Below are 13,592 nucleotides of genomic sequence, written 5' to 3' on the forward strand. Positions count from 1 at the left end.
TTTATATGGACATTAATTAAAAAAATACTGTTCAATTATCCATTTTGGATATTCTACCCATAAAAATAAAAATAAAAATAAATCTTTTACCTAAAATAACCCTTAACCCTTTTAAACCACGTTGTTTATCGACATAAACAGACCGACGATTTTATTTAAAACTTCGAATTCATCTTTTATTAACAGAAAAAAAACACCGGCGATTTTAAACATGTACCACTGCCATTAGCCGTAGCAGTCCCTTATTAGTTTCATGGCAGTTGTACTCGTTTAAGTAGCATCAACCGGTAAATCGCAACACCACTTTAAACTCGAGTTTTTCTTTCGACTGATCATCGTCCAACATCATCATCCCCATTATCGCCATCTTTGTTAACAAGGTGAAAATCACACATTATTCTTCCCTTCTCCACCGGTAGCAACAGTTTCAACTGAATCTTTCTGCCAAATATTGTAACTACTAAAGACCAGTGCCATATTCATGCCCTCCAGAATAGCATATCTCGATCTCTTACGTTATAGCCTGAATCTCCGTTGAAACCACTATGCTATTGTAGAGACCGAGAACCGGCAGCAATACTCCCTGCACCATCTTTTACTTGTTGCCGTGTGCTTTGTCTTTGGCTGAGAACACCAGCAGCTGCTTGGTAGGAACTCCCTTGTCTGTTGTGCCAACTAGTGGCTGAAATCTGCACCTTCACATGTATCTAGTGTTGAGTGAACCAAGATCTCTGTAGCAAAGAACGAACAAATATTTATGAACAGAAAAAATCACCATCTCTTTATAGGAAAGCTAAACTTACCCATAGATATACAATATATCTTCCAGACAAAGAAGGAAAATGACACGAAACTGAAAAATTGAAAACCTAAACTATGTAGGAATTTGATGTCCATACTGTCCAAATCTAGAACAAGAGTGATTGACAGTCTCTTTTGCGGCTCTTTTGTAGTTGGAAATCTGGAACACTATCCAAAAAATATGACGAACTTGTAGAAAATGAATATGGATTGAAAAATTCTTCTTCTTCGCCTCCATTTCCCAAGTAGTTACCATTTGTTACAGTTTGCTCAAATGGAGAAATCTATGGAATTTCGAAATATAACCACGAATCATTTGAATTCAATATAGCTTCTCCACTCATCCCATCACAATCCTCAGAAGTTTCTTGTCTCATATTCTATAGTAAGACCATCAACTACAGTACATATACTAACGTAATCCTATAATCATTTGTACACTACTACAAAAACAGTTCAAATCTATTAAAATAAGTTATTCATTCAGCATATGCGAGTGATTTGATGCTCAATCTCTATTTTCTCATGCATTGCCTAAATAGGTATCTCTAAAGCATCTACTGACTCAAACTAGTACATATAACACTCAAACTAGTACATATAACCATACATATAAGGTTTACAAAATGAAACACATACAAGCATTTAACAAAAACTTTCATTCTTGGTTACAACAAGTAAAATCATAGTTCATTCATAATGACTATTGATCATAAATTCAATGATTGAAACTAGTTTCATACTAGTATAAACATGGATGAACCATGTACACCATAGATTAACCCTCATATTCATCTTAGTTTAAAACTAGATGAAACCAGTTTCATCCTAGTATATACATTGATGAAACAATATACATGACAGATGAAAACATTTTCATACTAATTTAAACATGGATGAAAACAAACAACAACAAATTCAAAACAGGGTGAAACCAGATTCATACTAGTTAAAAATTGTTGAGAGCAAATTCGAGTATATTCATAATAGTTAAACATGTAAACTGCAGATTTCACCTGGATGAAATCGTGTTTCATCATAGTTTCTTGCTGAAACTAAATACACTGCAAATAAAATCTGGATGAAACCGGTTTTCATCATACTTTAAACCTGCTAAAAAATATAAAACGCAAATTAATCATGTATGAAACTGGTTACATCCTAGTTTATACCTGCTAAAACTGCTAAAAAACTTGGATGAAACACGATAATGACTATTGATCATAAATATGGGTTAGAAACTTGTTACATCCTAGTTAAAATCTGGATGAAACCGGTTTTCATCATAGTTTAAACCTGCTGAAAAATATAAACCGCAGATTAATCATGTATGAAACTGGTTACATCCTAGTTTATACCTGCTAAAACTGCTGAAAAATCTGGATGAAACCAGTTTCATCCAATTTATACTTGGATGAAACCAAGCAACTAATGAGACGACAACATTTCCTATATAGCTTACCGCATATAAAATCACTCTAACTACACCTGGATAAATCCAATTTCTTCCTAGTTTGATTGGGTTAGACAGAAAACCAATTTCATAATTTCATAGCATAAATATGACAATTTTATAAACCTGGATGGATGATTTCAGTTTCATCCGAGTTTAAATCGGTTGAGAGAATCAATTTCACATCATACATATGAATATTTTCGTAAACAAGGATGGATGATTCAGGTATCATCCTAGTTTAATTGGGTTAGAGAGATACAAATGAACCCAATTTCATGATTACAAAATAATTTTCAAAAAAAGAAATCTAAATTGATAGATAGAGAAAAATAATTACCCTCTTGGAGGTGGTGATTAAGAGAAAACAGACTCGCGTGTTTGGTGGAGGTGGTAAAAAAATCTTCTGATCGAAATCGTGATGATGGTGATTAAAGAAAATGAAATTGATGAGGGTTTTGATTTTTCACAGTGATGATGGTGTCGATGGTGGTGGTGGTGGTTAAATATGGATGGATGGAAGAGGGTCTTTGATCTTTCACGGTGATGATATTGGCAGTGATGATGGTGGAGATGAAGAAGAAAGTTTAATGTAGAAGAAGAAGGAATTTTGATGATGTAGATGGCGGAGAAATACGAAGCAGATTCATGAAGAGAAATAGAAGATGTTCGACGTTTCCGAAATGAATCAAGGATATGGTTGTCTGTTTCTATTAAAATATTCCCCTGTCCATTTGATCCATATGGAATATCTACCCGTCCATTTGACCCAAAAAAAGTATGCTTTCGGCTAAATAGCCCATTTTCTGAAAGATACCATGGTTTGTAGCTTACTAATTCGTCAAACCTAGTAATTTTTCATCCCATACATTCCTGTATATACATAAATGATAACTAATAAATTAATCAAAAAAAGAAGTGGCATTCATACAAAAGGCGGTCGATGAAAGCTTAGAAGTAACTCAATATATATATTCTCTCCTAATTCTTACTTTTCACTACACATCTCACTCCCAACATAAACAAAGGCAGCGAATTGTCACCAAAAATGGAGAACTAATAGCAATTCCTTTGCAGTAAAGCACAGTTGATTCATTCATGTCTACAGACAGCAGATCAGTTGGCATAACATACCTCTCATTTTCTTTATTGTATCCCCTGATAATAACATTTATATTGGTCCTTGGCTAGCTCTTGTATCTCATCCTTTACGTTAATACATTTCTCTTCAGTTGTCTACATTTCTCTCTACCCAAGTAATCTACTAACTTGACGTTCGTTTTTTCTCTTAACAAATAAACTTGATATTCCACTCTATTTCTACCAAATATAAATACTATGCTCATATCCAGAAACACACAAACAATATAAATACTTCTTCTCTCTTTATCAACTAAACTAAATTAGCTAGTTCTGAAGAAGAAGATCCAAATACTCGAGTTCAGCCAGAAAAAGATGGCTAAACAAGGAAAAACTGTGCCTTTCTTCCTGGCCTTGAGCATTATGATCATGTTTAGTCTTACTGCCGAAGCTGCAGTGAAGAAGTATCAGTTCAAAACATATTTTCAAAACAGACGATGATCTTTCTTTGGATGCTAAATCTTTAGTAATAGCTTGGGCAGCTGTTTTTGGGCATCATTTTGTAGTTTCAATTCACAGCTGGGAGGTGGCTTTCGGTTGATGTAATTTTAGATTTTCTTTAAAAAAATTCTTTTTCTTTGCTACATCTTGTAACCATTTTATATATTCTTCTTATCTTAATATATCTCTCTTTCGATAAAAAAGAAGTATCAGTTCGATGTATGAGAGACTACCATGCAGATGCAGTACCACTATCTTGAATTTCTTATATTGGTTGATTTTTATCATAATGATGATTTTCTTTAATTTCCTTTCAGGTTCAAGTGAAGAATATCAGCAGATTGTGCCATGCAAAACCTATTGTTACGGTAAATGGAATGTTTCCCGGACCTACGATTTATGCTAGAGAAGGAGATACAGTTCTTATAAACGTTACCAACCACGCTCAGTACAATATGTCCATTCATTGGTACGTGCAACACACGAATTTACAGCTCAAAATTCATCAAATAATCCTTCATCCATTTCATTCAAATAGAAGGAATATTTTTTCTTCTCAATTTTGAAAAATACTATCCCATACGACTTGTTATTTGGATTAATCATCGCATCATGTATTTGCAGGCACGGATTAAAGCAGTTTCGCAACGGTTGGGCAGATGGACCAGCATACATAACACAATGTCCAATTCAAACCGGGAATAGCTGCACCTATGCATTCAACGTAACAGGCCAAAGAGGAACACTTTGGTGGCACGCACATATTTTATGGTTGAGAACAACTGTATATGGTGCAATTGTCCTCATGCCCAAACAAGGAACTCCATTTCCGTTCCCCCAACCTAGCCAGGAAGTTAATCTCGTCTTAAGTCAGTAATCATTTACATATTTAATTAACGGTCTAGTGATTATAAATTTTTTACGATGAATGTTTCTTTACTATTTATTTCAATCTCTCACTTGTATATGGAACAGGAGAATGGTGGAACACCGACGTTGAAGAGTTGGTGAATCAAGGGAACAAGTTGGGTTTACCTCCGAATATGTCTGATGCACATACCATCAATGGGAAACCAGGGCCTCTCTTCCCTTGTTCAGAGAAACGTAAGAACATGCATGCATGGAGCACTTCACGGCTTCTAATTCATCATCGATAAAACAACCAGACATATATTCCATTTGATTTTTCATTAATTTACTTTTCCTTTGTTTGGTTTAGATACGTTCGTAACGGAGGTTGAACAAGGAAAAAGCTACTTATTGCGAATAGTCAATGCTGCACTCAACGACGAACTTTTCTTTGCCTTAGCTGGTCATAATTTCACAGTGGTGGAGATTGATGCAGTCTATGTAAATCCCTTCACAACTTGAGCTATTTTAATTGCACCAGGACAGACCACAAACGTCCCCTGAAGATATTTCATGGCTGCCAGACCGTTCCAAGATGTTCCAATTCCTGTTGACAACAAAACAGCCACAGCAATATTTCAATACAAAGGAATACCGAACACTGTGCTTCCAACCATGCCTCAACTACCCGCATCAAATGATTCAAGTTTCGCTTTGAACTATAACGCAAAGCTTAAGAGTCTAAATTCCCCACAATTTCCAGCAAATGTCCCCTTAACTGTGGATCGCCATCTTTTCTATACGATCGGTTTGGGAATAAATCCATGCCCTACTTGCCCAAATGGAACCAGACTTACCGCTTCCTTGAACAACATTACATTTGTGATGCCTAAGATTGGGCTTCTTCAAGCTCACTATTTCAACACCAAGGGTGTCTTTAAAACCGATTTTCCTGACCGACCTGCTACACCTTTTAATTATACTGGTGCACCCCTTACAGCCAACCTCAGAACCTCTTTAACTCCTATCCCTAGGCTAAGTAAGATTGCTTACAACTCGACCGTTGAATTAGTTCTACAAGACATCAATCTTTTACACAAAATTGGTTAAAAAGACCAAAATCAAGAATTTCTGGGCGAAAAGACTTGTACATTTTGATTCTGTTTAAATGGACAAAAATTAAAAAGATACTGTTCAAATAGACAAAAATATAAAAATAGCCAGGATGTAACCAGTTTCATCCTACCCATTTTCAAATATTTTTTCTTATTTTTAATTTATATCAGGATGCATCCAGTTTCATCCTTGTTATTTTTTAAGTTTAAGCCGCGATGAATCCAGTTTCTTCCTTGCTATTTTTTTTTATCCATTTCACCCTTAATAATTTTTACTCGTCCATTTAAATCATGTTTTAAATTTTTTTGGACAAATGACCCATTTTCCGAATCTTTTAAGTGTAGAGTCGCACCCATTCCATCTTCATGGCTACAATTTCTTCGTTGTTGGAACTGGGGTTGGAAATTTCGATCCGGCTAAGGACCCAGCTAAGTACAATTTGGTTGATCCACCTGAGAGAAATACAGTCGGAGTTCCTACTGGTGGCTGGACTGCCATAAGATTCAGAGCTGATAATCCGGGTAATAAAACTTTGAACTTTATAATTTCCAAGTGTATTTCTTACGTATATTTGCCACAAATTTAATATCCAAAGGTGTTTTTTCCTTGACAACATAGGGGTTTGGTTCATGCACTGTCATCTGGAACTTCACACCGGCTGGGGGTTGAAAGTTGCATTCGTAGTCGAAGATGGAAAAGGTCCAAATGAGTCCGTTTTGCCACCACCAAAAGATCTTCCTCCTTGCTAGAGCGCGATATACGTAAACATTTGGATTACAAGGAATGCTGTGTGTTTATTGAAAGAGTAAAAATCAACCAGATGAATTACCGAGCAAAATTTGCTGGAAGTTATTTGTTTTCGAAGATTGAAATTTGTATCTGTTTATTGAGATTGTCTTGGGTTCAATTTAGAGACTCATGCATAATCAAATCAACCAATATCAAGTATTAAATACCAAATTAACCAAAGCTAAAAATGCTTTGGATTCTCCTTTTATTTAGTGATATCCTCTCATACATTATTAATCTAAATACTTGTACTTGAAAAGTACAACTAACAAAATGAAGAACCTATAAATACCGGTTACTGGTTGAAGCGAACAACCGGAGTGGATCCACTGCCAAAAGTCGCAATCCTGAAAGTAAAAGTAAAGTTTTATTGAGAATTTCATGAAAGTAACTGTTCAAACTTCATAGCATTTGAATTCAGGGAGGTGGTCTCAATTCCTGGATTTGTTGACTGTGTCTACCCGACTGCCTCCAGAGAGTTACAACTTGACAACGGGCTAGGTGATGTGATATCCGTTAACCCATCATCAGGTACGTGTGTTACTTGACACACGATACCCTGTTAGTCACGCAACTTGTATTTTAGGGAATCAGTAAAAAGTAAAAGTTAGGAAAGATTCTTACCTTGCAGTTCAAGGATGATCACGTATATATACTTTGTAACTCTTATGAAAGCCTGTACACGAAATAATAAAAGTTCTACCTTCTGTTAAAGCTATCCTGTCTAGTTCTTCTTTGTCTTCAGTTAACATAAACCCTAACTAGTTCTAACTTTGTATCATCTAGGTTTAGATCCTCCAAAACCATGTCTACCGAATCTTCTACAATTTCTTCTACAATCTCTTCTACCATCTCTGCACTCATTGATTCTACCTCTTCTTCACTGTCTTCAACCATGGCTCCTGTCCAATTTTCTCAACCCCATCATATCATCACTGTTAAATTAGATGAAACCAATTATTCTTTGTGGCGTGCTCAGTTTTTGCCATATCTTCATGGTTATGATTTAGATGGTCACATCACCGGTACATCACCTTGCCCTACGTCTACTCTTGCCGATGAATCCCTAAATCCGGCCTTTGCTTCATGGACAAAACCGGATAAAATCCTGGTAAGTTGGATGTTTTCGTCTCTTACTCCCTCTGTTTTCCGTCATGTTCATCGAATCTTTGTATGCTTCTAAGTCCGACACTCAAATTCATCATCTTCACTGCGAGTTGCGTACACTTAAGAAAGGATCTCAAACCATGCGAGCATATATCGATCATGCTCGAGACTTAGTTGATAGTTTCGCTGCTGCCAACACCACAGTTACAGATAAGGAGTTTCGTCACTTCCTTCTTGCTGGTTTAGACAGTTCTTATGATGCTATTGTTACATCGCTCACCACAACCATGAGCTCTCTTACAGTCGAATATTTTCTCACGTTTCTACTTACGTTTGAGTTACGGATTGATCCTCACCAAGGAATGCTCTGCTATGTATACGGTGAGGGAAGCACGAGAATTGGGGCGCATGGATTATGTTCGGTAAGGCTGTAAAATTTGATTGGATTCTTCTAAAAAGGTATGTCTATAAACTTGAGCAAGATTTGTGTTTTTATTTATTTGCTTAGAGTACTTATAATGATCCATGTACCTTGCTTATCGTTCATTTCTACCTAACTTGATATGTGTTTAAGGTTCTTAAATGTTTAGGTATGAAAATAGTAGTTCGGGATGTTTGGACTTCATGGTACACATACTAGGTATGCATACCATCATTTAAAATAGTACGCAAACATGTTTGCATACTGCTCCAGGTCACGGAATTTCGTCTGCAAACCGGTATGCATAATGGTTGTAGATGACGATTTTCGATAAACTTGTTTTGGCCGTAACTTCTTCGTCTGAACTCGAAATGACCTCATTCGTTTTCCATTCTCTTCCTCTACGAATTATCTTCAAAATGGAGATGAGAATTCCTGAATTTGGATTTGTTAAGATTGGTCTTTGTCTCGACTCTTGTTTTTGAGTGTTTTGCTCTGTTTCGTCGCTTGTGATAAATATATCTGAATTCTGTCTGTAATTCATTCATTGTGTTTTTTTGTAATACAATATTCTTCTTCCTCTTTTTGTGTCAATCTTAGATTTCTTTCAATACATCTTGATCATCATGAGAACATAAGAATTCTCATGATATCAGAGCAGCTTTCGATCCTCATTAAAACCTTAAAAATTTTCTCAATAATTTTTTGGTACTCAATCAATTCAGGGTAATATCATTATAATAATTTTCCCATAAATCAGATTTAGGGTTCTTCCAAGAATTTATGGTAACAACTCGAAGATCTACATATACAAACAATAAGAACAACAGCAGCAACAACAACAGTAGCAGTAACGTCAACAACAACAATACAAATACTTTCTTGTTTTCAGATATGGAAATTCTTCAATCAAGTCAAAATTCAATTCCAATGGCTTCCGCTGGTAATTCTTGTACTTTACCTTTTACAAATATTTCGAACTTTGTTTCAATGAAGCTTGACTCGACCAATTTTCTGCTTTGGAGAGATCAATATGAGGGAGTTTTATTCTCCCATGATCTTTATGGGTATGTTAATGGTGATGTTTTAGAACCACCACAGAAAGTTCTGGTTGATGGTGTTGAAACAGTTAATCCTGAATGGCTTTCTTGGACAAGATTGGATAGATTTGTGTCAACTTGTTTAAAAGCAACATTTACACCAACAATCTTGGATTAACTACTACTACAGAAATTTGGGAATTTCTTGAACAAAGTTTTAAAACACAATTCATTGCTAGAAAGAGCATGTTAATGTAAGGACCCTCAAGCACGTCAACGCTATTAGACCAGTCAAGAGACGTCTTAGCCGCTAATAACTCGATTAGTTTAACGCGAACGTTAATTAACATAAATTAATCTAACAACGATCTAGATACGAAAATAGCATCGTTGAATAGGTGTCGAAAAGTTACGCATAATGGATTACTCGAACATGTCATTCGGATACCGGGCGAAGAAGATATCATCAGAACCGTGTGAATTGGAAAAATAGTCATTTGGTGGTCCAGCCGACCCGATTTCCCTTATCCTTTTGGGGAGTGTCCCATTAACCAACTTTGGTCTTATCTACCCGATCGAGAAGATAACTCTTCTTCATCTTTCTTCTTCTTTCTTATTCTCTTTTCTTTTCCCTCTTTCTTCTTCTTCTTCTTCTTTCTCTGGCGATTCAGAGAGTAAATCTCTATTGAGAAAACTTACAGAAAATTAGTGAAGCAAATCAATCGAGTGTGGTTTTGATGAGTTTATAGTTTGGATATAGTTAGAATCCTCGATTGAGTTGAAGAAAAGTGATGCTGCTGTAAACTAGAAATTAGGGTTTGAAAAGCGAATTAAATTCTGGAGTTTTAGAAGATGAATTCTAGAGCTGTTGTTAGATGAAGAATCATGGGTATAGGTTCGATTGAAGCTTTGAAGTTGTTTTGATGATCGAACCGAGAATTAGGGTTTCTGAAAGAATTCAAATAAGAATTAGAAGATGGAATCGATATCTTAAGAAGGGGATTTGAGATGGGTTTGTTGAATGAAGACTTTAGGTTGATGTTTTTGGGCTCGATTTGGAGAAGTCTTGGTTTGGGAATGAAATTAGGGTTCTTGAGTTGTTTGAGGGATTGTGTGAAATTGAAAATGAAATTGAAGGTTTAGAAGTCTAATTGAAGGTAGGTTTGTCACGAATTAAGAATTAAGGTATTTTCTTTTAAAGAAGAGATTGATAAATTGGAATTAGGGTTTATGGATTTTGTCTTGAAGTTTATTTGAGTGGCGATTTGATAAGAATAAATTAGATTCAAGAACGATTGATGATAGAGGTGGAGTTATCATAACCGAGTATGGTCTCTGTTGAAGGTTGTGATGGATTCCTTGAGTATAATCATTTTGGAGGTAATTGTTCTTCCGAGTTTATTTAGATAAAGTTATTTAATCTTCTTGGTTGAGTTTAAGTAGTTGATATTTGAATTAATGTTTGAGATGAATATGGGATGAATCTGTAATGGGTGGTGGAGGCTTGTAAATGTTGGTTACAGAACAGTGGTGGATTTTTGGAAGCTGTTGAGAATGGTGTGTGTGTGTTTGAACTGATAAAATGGAGATCAGGGTTTGCAGTAATATTGGAACTGAAATTTAACATGGATGAGTTTGATACAGAGTTGAGTTTATGGGATTGATAATGTAATTATAATTGTAGTTAGTGATGTTGTTATGATTGGAATAAAATGAATGAGTTGGAGAATGTTGAATTAGGGTTGTTGAATTAGGGTTGTTGATAGGGATGATGCTGAAATGGTTGTTGGTTGAGTAGTGTAGGATTATAGTTGGTAGATTCAGTGAAAGCATGTTACTGCTGCCACTTTCAGGTGAGCTAGCTTACATTTGTAATTGAGTTCTAAATTTTGCTTTAATATATGTATAACTTTAGTTCGGTAGAATCGAAATGTTAATGAAGTAGAGTTGGAGATGAAACCATGGCAGGGAGGTTAGATTTGTCTGTTTGAGCTTAGTTTAGTGTGTTGAGTCTTGTGATGCACCATTATGGTACAGTTGAGCTTCTGGCATGTGCAAGGGCCTTGATTTGTATAACCTGAATCAGTATTGTGGACTGAGTCGACTCACCGATTTTCCCTGACTTTACCTGAGTTGGACCCCGGACCGTATTTGACTCAGTTGACCTTTTGACCAGGACTTTGGCCTTGACTTAGACGTTGACTGTTAGTTGATTCCTTCTGACAAAACGTTGAGTGTTAGTGACCGTTAGTTGACCAGTTAGATCAGACTTATTTATTGGACTATAGAACCAACCCATATGAGTTAGTAAACCTTGAAAATTTTAAAGATAGACAATAAAAAGGTATAAAGTCATAAATGGGCTTAGAACCGTTAGATAGACTTGTATGATTATTGTGTGAGACATTTTGGCTAGATACTTAGACTTCTTGTGTGATTAACAGTTAGTTTATATTAACAACGATCGACTCAAAGGACGAACCAGTGGACCGTGGATCTCGAGGTAGGCGTGGCTTGTCATCAAAAGAGGTGGGAATACATTTAACTCTTTTGTAACCATTATTGTTTTCTTTTACAAAAGTATATGTTTATCAACCCATGCATTGTTTGTTATGCATTCCATGCTTATTTAAACTGCATTATGATTGTTCTGTTGATTCTTTGAATCTTTCCAAGGTTTGGAAAGGACTTGTAATGTTTGTTTGTCATGTGACTTGTTATGGGAAATGAGAGTTCCCACTTGTGGAATATAGGATGCGCTCCTTCACATTTGTATCTATTATATGTTTATTCGGTGTGGAATTGGCATCAATATTACTATTAGGTGTGGAAGTGGCATCAATATTATACATTGTTTGAAGAAGGAGTTTGTCCATATACATGTTTGTTTATTTCAGTGATTTGGTCACTGTTTAATGTTTCGAAAAACATGTATTGTTTTCCAAATCTTGCTTATGATTACTTGAAAGTCAAATATCTATTCCTACTGGGCACCCCTTTTAGGGATGATGTACTCACTCATTCCCACTTTCAGTTTCAGATATAGATCAGAGTTGTGCAACGAAAGTTTCGAGGAGTTGAGTCCGTTTGTTAGATTACTTCGGCTATGTTTATTCTGTTGCATATTATATTTGAAAACCGAATGACTATTGTATATGTATCATTTGAGAGGAGTTCTTGTATATACATATTCTGAGCGGGGCTAGTTTCGGGTTAAGTTTTGTAGCAAATTTCTTAATTGAATATTTAAGTAAATGATTTAGATTCTTAATGCCTCTTTATTTAGTTACTCTCTAGGATTAGTCAGCTGCTAGCTTTGGGGCACTACAGTGTTGGTATCAGAGCTCACCTATTAGATCTTATATGGGAAAAAATAGGAATAGCCAGTGCCAGTTAGTGAAATAAATTAGTTTAGTACTGGGTTGGGTTGTGAGATAAACCTTAATCACTAAAAGCTATCAATAATTAAAAGATTTATTTGGTTGATTGATTGTTTGTGTATGTATGAAGTAAAAATTGTAGGGTACACCAGGAACTTTAGCTAATAGGGATTTGGGAATAATTAATTTAAAAAGTATGAACATATACACAATTCAATACTAAAATTAGTGAGTTTAGTATTATTGATAGAATGTCACATAAAAATTTATTGAATACCTTGACTTATACATAGAATCAACAATTAATAATTTCATAAATGTTAATAATATTCTTGGAACGTTATAATATTTGTAAGAGTAGTTAGAATAATAGCCAACCATCAATGTATACAATCAAAATATTATAATAGTAATTATAAATAATAAAAGTAATAATAATTTTGATAAGTAATGTTAGCATTTCTCAATTAGTATCATATTGAACTTACGATTAAGTTTTTGTAAATTAAACTAATGACAAATTAGGAATAGATATTCTGCGTTTAAACTAGACGGTTAATATAATACTTATTGGGCGTTAGACGTAAAAGGGTGAGAATAAAATGTATAAAATAAAAAGACTTAACTTGTTAGTAATTTTGTACATAAATTATCTTTAGTCTAACAAATGATCCAGTAAATCTCTAATTTATAAGATATGTTATAATTTTACACAGATATGTGACACAAACTTAAATTTAAATCAAATTAATTTACCAACGCCAATATTTAACAAGATATAGTATACAAATCTAATCTGAATAAATAAAAATATGTTATGCTAATCTTTACTTGAAAGTAGAACTATATTTACAATATTAAGGCTTAGTGTACCAACCAGACTATCAACTTAAGAATAATGAGAATAATAACACAGTTGATAATAATATTTGAGTAATTAAAATGGTAGTAAATTTATAATAGATAATATGTGGAAAATTTATATATGGTATCACAGTAAAGTTAAAAATATCAGATATTATAAATTGACGTGAAATCAAATTTGGATTATTTAT

The 13,592-nt window shown here is 34.7% G+C and overlaps 1 long non-coding RNA gene and 1 pseudogene across 1 annotated transcript; one reads left to right on the forward strand and one right to left on the reverse strand.

Moving 5' to 3' along the window:
* Positions 1–232: 232 nt before the first annotated feature.
* Positions 233–2,857, reverse strand: LOC113360908. Its single transcript, XR_003364862.1, has 3 exons — positions 2,595–2,857; positions 1,818–1,911; positions 233–731 (listed from the first exon to the last, which is right to left on the reverse strand). It is a non-coding gene; the product is annotated as an uncharacterized LOC113360908 (long non-coding RNA).
* A 1,179-nt stretch (positions 2,858–4,036) lies between these two features.
* Positions 4,037–6,731, forward strand: LOC113358981 (annotated as a pseudogene).
* Positions 6,732–13,592: the final 6,861 nt, after the last annotated feature.

This window comes from Papaver somniferum, chromosome 3, assembly GCF_003573695.1.
Source record: "Papaver somniferum cultivar HN1 chromosome 3, ASM357369v1, whole genome shotgun sequence".
Classification (NCBI taxonomy): Eukaryota; Viridiplantae; Streptophyta; class Magnoliopsida; order Ranunculales; family Papaveraceae; genus Papaver; species Papaver somniferum.